Genomic DNA, 13239 nt, shown 5'->3' with positions numbered 1-13239 from the left:
TGGATTTTTCACTGAAAAGATAAGGAAACTGGTACACCCGCCTAATATCCTGTAGAGCTCCCGCTAGAACGCAGAACTGCCACAACCCGATGTGGCTTGGATTCGGGTAATGTTAGTGCTGGAGGTAATTGACACCAAGAATCCTGCGGAACTGTCCATAAATCCGTAAGAGTACGAGGGGGTGGAGATCTCTTCTGAATAGCACGTTGCAAGGCATCCCAGATATGCTCAATATTGTGCATGTCTGGAGAGTTTGGTGTTCGAAAATTTGATGAGTAATGCTGGGTGTTGTACTGTATATTTATGGTGTTGCTACATAAAATAATGTGCACCCTAAGGACTTAAAAGTTAATTTGTATTGTCTATAATTCCGTTGATATAATGCAACGTAGAGGTAGTGATGTGGGACCTCCCCGCGTTTTATTCCAAAAATTAGGTTCCTAATTTTACTGATATCACATGTTCTCTTTAAAATTTATAAATGAATTATAGTATTCTATTAGTGTCAGTATTTTTCTGTCAACGCTGTCTAATACTCTCTTACAGTCAATGACTACATTAAGTGTTTGAAGATAACATCTAGCTTGTTATTTCTAATGTTTCCATAAGGTGATATTCAACTGCCCTTCAGTATTTTATAGAATGCATTTTAACCATCAGCTGTTTATTTGTCCTATTAGTCACCTACCGGTTTCGGTTATTAACCAACGTCCAGGATTTAGGGTACAACAGATTAGTTAAAATCTTCATTTGAAGCTGAACAATATTGAAATTTCACTAGATAGTTTCGATATTGTTCAGCATCCGATATTCCTTTGAAGTTGAGCAATATTCAAATTTTACTAGATAATTTCTATATTGTTCAGCTTCAAAGGAACGTGGGATGCCTTTAACTGATCTGTTGTACTCTACAGCCTGGATGATGGATAATAACCGAAACCGGCAGGTGGCTAATGGGACAAATAAGCAGCTGATGGTTAAGATGCATCTTATAAAATAGCTTGTCACAGTTCGATTCTCGAATGCTGCCGGTTCGCGAACGTCGAGGCACAGATAGGGTTCACATTGTTGCCGGTTCTAAGCGACAGCTGCAGTAAGCTCATACACGTGCTTTAGGCTCGAAGAAAGTTTGTATCTTGCAAACTGTCTCTCTTTCTGGCTAATATAAAATTTGTTCTTACTTCCACCATCAGCGATAACAACTCGCAACGAAGGGAATAAAAATTCATTAAATAACTTACGTTTAATGCGATATTTTATCTGTGATAGCAACTGTCTGTTGTCCTTTGACGATGGCATCAAAAGCCACAGACCTTTTCATGACTAAATAATAGTCGTAGAGCTTCAGGAAAACGTTATCTTTTTATAGTGTTGCCATTTATTAACATTGGTCGATGGAGAATTCAGATACTGTTAACATTAAGTTTGACTAACTACAACATTTTGCATGTCTACCATTCATTACAAACGTTTCTGTTTTAAAAAGTTAATAAAGTACGTCACGGCAGTATGTACGTCTAGCGTTCATTACATTTTTTTAAAAACAGATACCTGTAGGTGAGCATCTGAACTTTTAATCGGTGACGTCTGCGTTAGTATTGGGTGCGGCACCGTTCATAGCGTAATTTGACTTGCGTAGTATAGTGACGTACTGCAGGAATGCGCGCCAGCTCGTGCCGCATTCGTGTACTAATGAGCTGCGATTTCGAGTGTGACAGTGATATGGAGCAGTGGAGTGTACAGCATCGTGCCTTTGCTGTTGAAAGCTATTTCAAGCATAACGACTCTGTTATTGTTACTCAGCGTCTATTTCGGCAACATTTCAACTTGGGACGTCATGGGAAAGTTCCAGATGGACGGACCATTGTGTGGTGGGTAGGTGCATTTCGAACAACAAGTTCTGTTTGCAATGGAAAATCGGGAAGAAGTGAAAGAACTGTTCGGACACCAGAAGCCGTGGAAAATGTTCGTGCTGCAATATTGCGTAGGTCATAAAGATCCGTTCGTCGTCATGCGCAAACTGTGCATATGTCCGATCGCTCATTCAGGAGAATATTGCACGAAGATCTCCATTTTCACCCATATAAGCTGCAGATTGTTCAGGAAATTAGGCCTCGCGATTGGATTTCACGCGAAACATTCTGCTTAACCATGCGTGATCTCCTTCGCCAAAATCCACAAATGTTACACACTATCCTGATGTCAGGTGAAGCTCATTTCGAGTTATGTGGTTCAGTGAATAAACAGAATATGCGTTATTGGAGTGATGCAAACCCGCATGAACTGCTGCACATCAAGCCCTTGCACATTTCTCGTGGTGTGGAGTTGCTTCAAAAATGGTTCAAATGGCTCTGAGAACTATGGGACTCAACTGCTGTGATCATAAGTCCCCTAGAACTTAGAACTACTTAAACCTAACTAACCTAAGGACATCACACACATCCATGCCCGAGGCAGGATTCGAACCTGCGACCGTAGCGGTCGTGCGGTTCCAGACTGTATACGCCTTTAACCGCTCGGCCACTCCGGCCGGCAGGAGTTGCTTCCTTTGGGATTATTGGCCCTTGCGATGTGGCTGTAACTGTCACTAGTGAACGCTACATAAAGATGCTGCAAGACTTTGTTCATCCCCAATTAGGAATGGTCGATGTGAACGTGGAAGAATTATGGTTTTAAAAAGATGGAGCGACCTAGCATACAGCCAGAATTTGCATGGATTTCTTGCGACAGACATTTCCCGGTAGAGTAATTTCCCGTTTTGGTGACATTTCCTGGCCGCCTCGCTTACCTGACCTTTCATGTTTAGACTTTTTCCTTTGGGGCTACCTGAAGCAAGAAGTGTTCCGAACACGTTGTGCCACCATTCCCGAGTTGAAGGATTGCATCAGATCTGCCGTGGGCAATGTCCCAGGGAATACGTTACGCCGAGTTATGGAAAGCTTCCAACGCCGCCTAGATGAATGTGTTCTACAGAGGGGACATCATTTGACAGGAGTCATACTCAAAAAGTGATCCACGCAATGAATAATTACTTACACATTAATAAATGGCATACCTTTAACTAGTAATTGACATAAGAGGTAATATATAAATTACAGTTACTGCCTAATGGTGTATTTTTAATATCCCACTATGAACGCTGCCGCACCCTGTACTAATATTGAAAGAAAAGCACGAAGGACCTAATGACAATATGCAAGTGTGCATTAACACTCACGTTTAAGCCATCGCCACGCCAGAGACCTTCACCTATTCGCGTAGTTCCGACTTCCTGAGTCCGCCGCCTGCACCTACACCACTCACAATGTGACGCAGCGCTATGGCAGCGCAAGATGCGCGGGCCCACTGCCCGCTGTGTCGTGAAGGCAGCGAGGCGCCCGTCACAGACCCACGTGACTACAGCTGATCCGCCCAACAGCTGCAGCCACCTAATGGCCACTGCCCGCCATAACACCTGGTTGTCGCTTAAAGGAGGCACGCATAAAGCTATCTGGCCTCGACTTTATCATCAGATTTACTTCCACATCTCTCTTCGATTCCTCACTGAGGTGATGCTTTGCTAAGGCCGGTAGTACACTATCAAATTTCTTTGTCAAAGATTTGATCAAAGATGTGATCCAATATCCCGTCCAATATATTTGACAAAGATCTTTGACGTAGCGCTAGAGGTGGTATTACACTGTCATCAAATTTTTCGTCAAAGTTCAAGATGGCTGACAACAACTTGTTACTGATGATGATGATGATGTTTGGTTTGTGGGGCGCTCAACTGCGTGGTTATCAGCGCCCGTACAATTTCCCAACCTTTGCTCAGTCCAATTTCGCCACTTTCCTGGATGATGATGAAATGATGAGGACAACACAAACACCCAGTCATCTCGAGGCAGGTGAAAATCCCTGACCCCGCCGGGAATCGAACCCGGGACCCCGTGCTCGGGAAGCGAGAACGCTACCGCGAGACCACGAGCGGCGGGCAACGTGTTACTAACCGCAGCAGTTCTACGTACTCCAATTGCATTGTGTGCACATGCGGAAAAGAAGTGGGGGAAAAAATGGAACCATACATACGAGGTTGACAATCTTAAAAGTCCTGGGATTACAACTTGATAATAAATTCAGTTGGGAGGAGCACACCACAGAACTGCAGAAAGGCCTTAACAAATCTGTATTTGCAATTCGAGTGTTAGCAGACATAGGAAACATAAAAATGAAAAAGCTTGCATACTTTTATTCCATAATGTCATATGGGATAATATTTTGGGGTAAATCTTTAAGTCAAACAAATTTTCAAGGTCCAAAAGCGTGTAATACGTATTATTTGTGGAGTAAATTCACGGACCTCCTGCAGAAACCTCTTCAAAGAACTGGGTATACTAACTACTGCCTCTCAGTATATTTACTTCTTAATGAAATTTGTCGTAAATAATATATCTCTTTTTCCAACAAACAACTCAGTTCATACATACAATACCAGGAACAAAAATGATCTGCACAAGGACTTAAAAGCGTCTGTGATCTATTCTGTTACTCGTTTTTATTCTCTGTGGGTGTTTTTAGTATTTGGAAAAAGGAACCGATGACCATCGCAGTCTGATCCCTTTAATCCCACAAACCAACCAACTTACTTTAGTTCAAAAAGGGGTCCACTACTCAGGAACACTCATCTTCAATAATTTGCCAGGAAACATAAAAAAAATTTAGTCAGAAATAAAGATCAGTTTAAAAGGAGCCTGAAAGACTTACTACTGGCCAACTCCTTCTACTCCATTGGCGAAATTTTTAATAGAAACAAATGATGTATTGTATTTATTCATACTATTAGTATTGTCATTTCAGCTTTAAAAAAATCGACATGTTCCACATCCACAAGGCTCTCCTAAGCACGGATCTATGGAACGAAAAACTAATCTAATCTGGGTGAAGCCGTGGGTTTTACGATGACACGGTAAAAGCATTCAACAAAACTTGTTACGTGAGCTTACAGTGGAAGACGTCAAATCGTACATCAATTACTTAAGAATGGATGAGCATACATTTCTGTATGTGCTCAATGAAGTGTATCCTCATATCACAAAGCACAATATTCACTTAAGAACTGCTACATCTTTAGAAGACAGGCTCACTATAACACTCCCATTCCTTGCTACAGGAGAGGGTTATGTTAGGTTAGGTTAGGTTAGATCAGGTTAGGTCTCCAATCTTCTTAATCTATTTTTGTATTCAGGGTGCCTCACGTTGTAAAGCGCCTCATCAGCTTCAGACATCTCTATTAATTTTGTAGTTGTCGGCACACACCAATTGTATTTACCGGCAATGGTTATAAAAACACTACAGACGACAGTACGCTGCAGCGATGCTAGCGCTCCATGTGGTAACATGTCACATTGCAGTGAACAGAAGACAAGCGGTTTCTTTGATCAAATATACAGCGAGGCCCTAGATTTGATCAAATATTGGACGACATTTGACAAAGTCCCTATTACACTATCAAATATCTTTGACAAAGATATTGGACAAAGATATTGGACAAAGAAATTTGATAGTGTAATACCGGCCTAAGACACCGGAGTCTCATTCGGAAGGACGCTGGTTCAGATCCCCATCTGGCAAACAAGATTTAGATTTGCATGATATCCTAAATCCCTTGACGCGCATGCCAGGATAGTTCCTCTGGAAGAACACGATCAATTCCATTCCTCAAGCAGAACGTCTGCCCTGCTTCTAGTTATGTTAAACCTTAACCTCCTCCTTTCTTTTCTCTTCAACTCTTTCACAACAAGGCAATAATCATAGAAGGCGCTACCCACACGATTTATAATCTTTTTCAGCAGTGCTGTCGAAGTCACTAGCAAACTGTCGGATTTTGTAACTGTCCAATCTATGCATGAAATAGCTGATTCACTATAATCTTTAAGAACTGTAACATTCGAAGGATTATGTAGAAAAACAGAGAAAATACCAGATAGAAATAAAAGGTCCTTCTTAGCCAAAGTGAAGTTATGTTAAGGAGACCAACACTTTTATTTATTTATTTATTTATTTATTTACTGTGGTCATCAGACTGGTCTGATAGGTTCACCATGCTCCACTCTACCTTGCCAATTGCCTTGTGTCTGCTCTAACACCTAATTTCCTCAATTATTTGTTGGGTATACTCTAATCTCTGCCTTCCCCTTCAGTTTTTGCCTTTTACGGTTCATCTGATACTATAGATGTTATTCTTTGACATCTTAACATTGTGTATTGGACTTGTATGCAACACTGTAAACAAAATTATTTACATTCACTGACATGAAGTAAATGGATGTAATGAGGATGAAACGAATGAAAATGCAAAGACGTAAAAATTCGTAAGTCACGCAAGTCAACAGTTCCTCTGCTGCCCCTACTCTCAATTTGAGATCCAACTATGTTTGTTCGGAACTAATTGTTGTAAACATAGGTGACAATGAATGTACGAGTCGGGATGAGTGTTCAGATAACTTAACGGCCAAGGCAACTGCTTGCAAAAAATATGAAATCCGCCCTATGAATGAAGTCCCGCCCTAGCACAAATTTTTCATTAGTCGCGACATACCGACCCAGGAAAAGGTAGTATCTTGCGCTGCTTCGGAAATTTCCTGTTCTCCAGTACTGCCTTCGTATACTAGGTGCCCTAAAGCAAGAATGCAAACTTTCGAGTCGGTATCGCACTTAATGAATTCCGGGTAATTTCAATAACGATCCCAAACTGTGTGATCATAAAGCGCAGATGTTTAAGATGAGAAAAATTTCTTAGGTTGTTTCGAGTTACTGAGAACGGAAACTTGTAGCGGTTTATGCATCTCGCTGCAGCTCTTCCTACGGCAAACAGCGGATCTGTGGTCTCGCCACGGTGGGTATATGAGATACGAAATTCTCCGGCATCTTGCACGAAAACGAAAAGCTTTGCATAACGATTGGACGTTCCCCTCTAATTTATAGACTATCCAGAATCTCATTTAAGTTTTTATGCAGCGCTCCGCATTGAAAACTACCATAAAAGTCACTATCATAAGAGAATATTGAGGATATTTATCTAGAAAATAAGGGGATGACACTGAAGTTTGCGAGCGTGTCTAACGGCGCAGATTAAAGCGATGGAATAGTATCTGTGAACAGCCTGAATAATTACTTCGAAATCGATCAGGTATACTTTCTTCAAATCTATAGAGAAAGTGACTCATTTTTATAAGGTGCAATATTTAAATCTGGCTGATAGGTTTAGTTCCATAAATAATCTGATTATGGTTCAAATGGCTCTGAGCGCTATGGGACTTAACATCTATGGTCATCAGTCCCCTAGAACTTAGAACGACTTAAACCTAACTAACCTAAGGACATCACACAACACCCAGTCATCACGAGGCAGAGAAAATACCTGACCCCGCCGGGAATCGAACCCGGAAACCCGGGCGTGGGAAGCGAGAACGCTACCGCACGACCACGAGCTGCGGACAATCTGATTATGAAATAAGTTTGTTGTAAATGAACAGATTGATTTGCTGATGGGAATAGTTCAAGCTCCATGCGCGTCAGTGCTTCATTTCCGCTCTGGGACATTTTTTCCTTCTTTTAAGTACACCAGGTGAGTCACTTAGTGTTTTAGACATTTTAGTTGCTTCCAGAATACGCGTAGTAAACATGTCCTGTCATCCAAACATAGATGCTCCGTGTTTTCCCTAAATCGCTCGAAACGCATTTCGAAACAGTTCATGAAATACGTCACGATCCACCTCCCTTCTGATCCTTATTCGTGCCTGTTTGTTCCGACTTTATTTCTCCAATCCTTCCATGGGCAATAAAACCAAGCCTTTCAGTCTCTCAAGAGCTCTAGATTGGGGGGGACGACAAACTGTAACCCTCTGTTGTTTTCACGAAAGCGAAAATTTTACATGCAGAGTGAGGAACGATGAGCTTCGAAAGAAAATATGGCTAACTTTTTACCATAATTTATGGTCAGTAGATCAAAGGATTCACGGAATTCCGAAAATGGAGAATCATTCGTTCGAAAATATGTAAGAGAGTGAATTAAACATTGAAGATAATCAAGATATTACAGCACCAGTCTACTATGGACTTAATAGTGAACCTTTTAAATATGTTGAAGACAGGCAGAATTAAAATCCCTTAGATTGCTAAATAAAGAATGAGCAGGAGAATATACACCAACATCTTGATGGTTATTGACATAATTTTCAAAACAAGTTCGTACAGATCGTGAGATCTATAGATAGTGAATCCAAGATTTTTAGTGCAGTAAGAACTAAAGTCACTATGAACCATAGGCTGCTTCGTATTGTGCTGATGGCTATCTTACTCTAAACAGTAATTGAAATTTGTAAAACACTTAATTAATAGAGAAATACAAAATGTGTAAGACTGGGGTTTTTAGTGGCCGTTGTCGTTCAAGGTAAATTCTAGGTTGTTCAGGTTGGTTCAGCTAATCGGGCGCACCAGAAGATCCTGAAGGCAATCCCAGCAGAGGGAACGAAACGTCTATTCTGTAAGAAGCAATTTGAAGAGGAGCAAGGCTTCTCTATAGTGGGAGTTACGAATGATGGCGCGCGAGTTTAAGTTTGTTTTGCGCACTTCGTCAGGCATTCTAGCCAATGAACGTTCAGTAGTTTTCTGAACACGATGAATATCGTAGCCAATGCGAGCATTATACGTGAGTTATTTAATGAATTTTTATTCCCTGCGTTGCGAGTTGTCATCGCTGATGGTGGAAGTAAGAACAAATTCTATATTAGCCAGAAAGAGACTTAAAGAGGTATTAATTAGAAAATTGGTCAAGTGGGAATAGGACTCGCGATGAATTAATTCATCCATCCTGCGAATCGAAAATCTCACCGATTTTTTGCGTGGTTTCTATGCAGATACTGGCAAGATATTGGTCCCAGAAGTTCCAAGAGCGTATCAAAATATCTACCGTTGTTCCGCAAACTAGCACGGACACACAGAAAGAAGCTAGCGGGAGATTTACTTTATATATGTAGTGAGAGAAGATTTAATAAAACATTTTTGTTTACTTAGTAAAACAACTTACATTTTATGTTTACATGCAGTACAGTCCGTCTGTTATGCATTTGACAGATGATGAATACAATACATGATCAAACGCCAAAAGATATTTTTATGTGACATTTTACAATTTAACAAGTTTCCCCCTTTTTTTACTTCACTCTTACTATGAAACCTTGCTCTCTGTCGAATTTCATGATTCTAGTACCCTATTATTTTTGATTAGTGAGTTTGATACTATCAAAATACACTACTGGCCATTAAAATTGCTACACCAAGAAAAATGAAGATGATACATTGGACAAATATATTATACTAGAACTGACATGTGATTACATTTTCACGCAATTTGGGTGCATAGATCCTGAGAAATCAGTACCCAGAACAACCACCTCTCGCCGTAATAACGGCCTTGATACGCCTGGGCATTGAGTCAAACAGAGCTTGGATGGCGTGTACAGGTACAACTGCCCATGCAGCTTCAACACGATACCATAGTTCATCAAGAGTACTGTCTGGCGTATTGTGACGAGCCAGTAGCTCGGCCACCATTGACCAGACGTTTTCAGTTGGTGAGAGATCTGGAGAATGTGATGGCCAGGGCAGCAGTTGAATATTTTCTGTATCCAGAATGGCCCGTACAGGACCTGCAACATGCGGTCGTGCATCATCCTGCTGAAATGTAGGGTTTCGCAGGGATCGAATGAAGGGCAGAGCCATGGGTCGTAACACATCTGAAATGCAACGTCCACTGTTCAAAGTGCAGTCAATACGAACAAGAGGTGACCGAGACGTGTAACCAATGGCACCCCATACCATCACGCTGGGTGATACGCCAGTATGGCGATGACGAATACACGCTTCCAATGTGCGTTCACCGCGATGTCGCCAAACACGGGTGTGACCATCTTGATGCTGTAAACAGAACCTGGATTCATCCGTAATAATGACGTTTTGCCATTCGTGCACCCAGGTTCGTCGTTGAGTACGCCGTCGCAGGCGCTCCTGTCTCTGATGCAGCGTCAAGGATAACCGCAGCCTTGGTCTCCGAGCTGATAGTCCATGCTGCTGCAAACGTCGTCGAACTGTTCGTGCAGATGGTTGTTGTCTTGCAAACGTCCCCATCTGTTGACTTAGGAATCGAGAGGTGGCTGCACGAACCGCTAGAGCCATGCGGATAAGATGCCTGTCATCTCGACTGCTAGTGATACGAGGCCGTTGGGATCCAGCACGACGTTCCGTATTACCCTCCTGAACGCACCCATTCCATATTCTGCTAACAGTCATTGGATCTCGACCAACGCGAGCAGCAATGTCGCGATACGATAAACCGCAATCGCGACAGGCTACAATCCGACCTTTATCAAAGTCGGAAACGTGATGGTACGCATTTCTCCTCCTTACACGAGGCATCACAACAACGTTTCACCAGGCAACGCCGGTCAACTGCTATTTGTGTATGAGAAATCGGTTGGAAACTTTCCTCATGTCAGCACGTTGTAGGTGTCGCCACCGGCGGCAAAATGTGTGAATGCTCTGAAAAGCTAACCATTTGCATATCACAGTAGCTTCTTCCTGTCGGTTAAATTTCGCGTCTGTAGCATGTCATCTTCGTTGTGTAGAAATTTTAATGGCCAGTAGTGTACAATTTACCAAATTTCCCCCCTTTTTTTATTTTACGCTTACTATGAAACCTTGCTATCTGCCGAATTTCATGATTCTAGATCAAAGGGAAGTACCCTGTAGTTTTTGATTAGTGAGTTTGCTACTATCAAATATGTGACATAAAGGTCCGAATTGTTTAACTGCATTGACTTAGAAGCTTACAACATTTACACCGCCAAGGTAACGTAGATTTCAGTAAGTGACACAAATCTGAACTTGATACGTCTACCCATTGCTGAGAAAAAGGGTTCTTGACAGTCGGACAGACAGACGGACAACAATGCGGCCATACAAGGATTCCGTTTTCATAGGTTGAGGCACGGGCCCCTAAAAAATTCAGAGTATTTAAAAAGGAAGGTATTAATTTTTTTTATATTATAAGAGAAATTGTCCCATTGAAATATTAAACATTAAAATTAAATTTAGTATTGTAATACAACATTTGGATAATTATTATGAATGAGATTTTCACTCTGCAGCGGAGTGTGCGCTGATATGAAACTTCCTGGCAGATTTAAACTGTGTGCCAGACCGAGACTCGAACTCGGGACCTTCGCCTTTCGCGGGCAAGTGCTCTACCAACTGAGCTATCCAAGTATAACACTCCCCGTCTGCTACTAACTGTACCATAACCTCAATGCCAGAAGCAGGTTGTAACATAAAACAATTTTGTAAAAGTAACTATGGCACAAAGCAACAGAGCAGTGTTACCCTCTGAGAGGAATTTTGTTAAGTTGACCGTATTGTTCCTAATGGAAGTGGCTTATCGGAAATGAAAGTCAGAATTACGTTAATATTTGAATAGGGACAAACAAAATTTTGCCTAGCTATACTGTTTATAGAATAAGGGAAACGGTCGCCAGCCTAATTAGGCAAGAGAAAGATTGACATTCTCGTTTATGAAAGTAGGTATAAGTAACTATAATGGACAACACAACAGACACAACCTAGACTTAGCAACACGCGAGTGCAATGAACTCTAACACACATACGTTTTAAGATTGAAGCTAACAGTTAGAGCAGCAGGAACTATTTTCAAAATTATAACAGGTACAGAAAAACACTATCACTTTTAGGGTTTACATAAACTGAGTGGTCTTTATACTGTTAATATGCACACAAGAGAGACAAACACTTGGCAAACATGAGAATGTAACGTTTCACAACTGCAGCTTTCTCACTTTTACTACAACGAAACACAATGTTGACAAAATTGCAAGAAACTGATTCTCCTTTTAGAATTTACTACAAGCAACAATGTGTTCATTTACTTTACTTAAGGACTTTTAATTTTACCGTTAGCAACAGTACTTTGATAAGCAGTTTTACTAGGAAAATTGTTTTCAGCAATTATCATTGACTTGAACTTTCTCTTTAATAAGTTCAAGAGGCATTATTTAACAGAGCTCTAGGCTTCAATGTACTTTCAGTAAGGACACTCGGTAATCACTTTACATCAAACGGAGAGGACCCTGAGAGGTGTTATGATGAGGAGTAAAATCAAGGTAGGTAAATAAATTCCGATATGAATTACCTTATATTTCAGCACACTAACACATCCATTAGGCTGATCCTTCACTGTACATCAATATAGTATTACGTTACAGTGATTGCGCAATGTGGTGGCAACTGCATGTTGGTAGGTGGAATTGCAGTTAGAATTGCTGGACTCTGTCATTTCTTCGTGGCGATGATTCATACAAATTCCAGAATAGTTCCAGCTATTTGTCCATCCATCCGAGGCCTAGGAAAGAAGCAGGAAAAGCCTCTCTCTGAATCATCACAATATGCACCTTTATACTAGCAGTGCACGGACTCGTGGCTCGTCTCCGACTGGTGGCTCGTCTCCGACTGACTATCAGTTCCACCTTTTCCACCTATGCCAACCACAATTTGCGCGCTCTGCACATATCCGTTCCCAAGGGGAACCACTACACCTTTTACATACAGAATAACTAAGAGCCCTAAGTGAGGATCAGCAATTTACATAACAGCAAACAAATACATTAAATAGAACAGAACATTTTCACATATTAACACTTCAACAAAAAATTATTCACACAAAATTACAATTACCTACAATAAGTTCTGTTCCCTCCAAATGGGACAAAGAATATAAATTGCAGATACACTACTTTGCATAGAATCAAATCACATCAAAGGTTTGACAAAAGAATACACAATTTTATGTTATCGATTTAAACACATTTACAGAAGATCAACAATGTGACCTTAAATAAAGCAAAAGGAAAATAAATTCATACAGCATTAAGAGCTGTGGTGTTACACATGCCCCATGTTTCGTTGAAGTTTCCTGTAAGGGATACTTCAAGGAAACATCTATAACACCAAAGTGGTGTTGGCTATGAAAAAAAATTATTCCATCCAACTTCAGTTGGGAAAAAAAAACACACACACATTACAAACATACAGTATATGCACTAAGAAACTTCATATCATTCTTCCAAAAGATTTTCAAAATAAGGCATCTAAAGCAATTTTCAATTTCACACTGGTTTAAGGAAACTAATT

The sequence above is a fragment of the Schistocerca cancellata genome, chromosome 6 (assembly GCF_023864275.1).
Source record: "Schistocerca cancellata isolate TAMUIC-IGC-003103 chromosome 6, iqSchCanc2.1, whole genome shotgun sequence".
NCBI classification, from domain to species: Eukaryota; Metazoa; Arthropoda; class Insecta; order Orthoptera; family Acrididae; genus Schistocerca; species Schistocerca cancellata.
Note: the sequence above shows the minus strand (reverse complement) of the source record.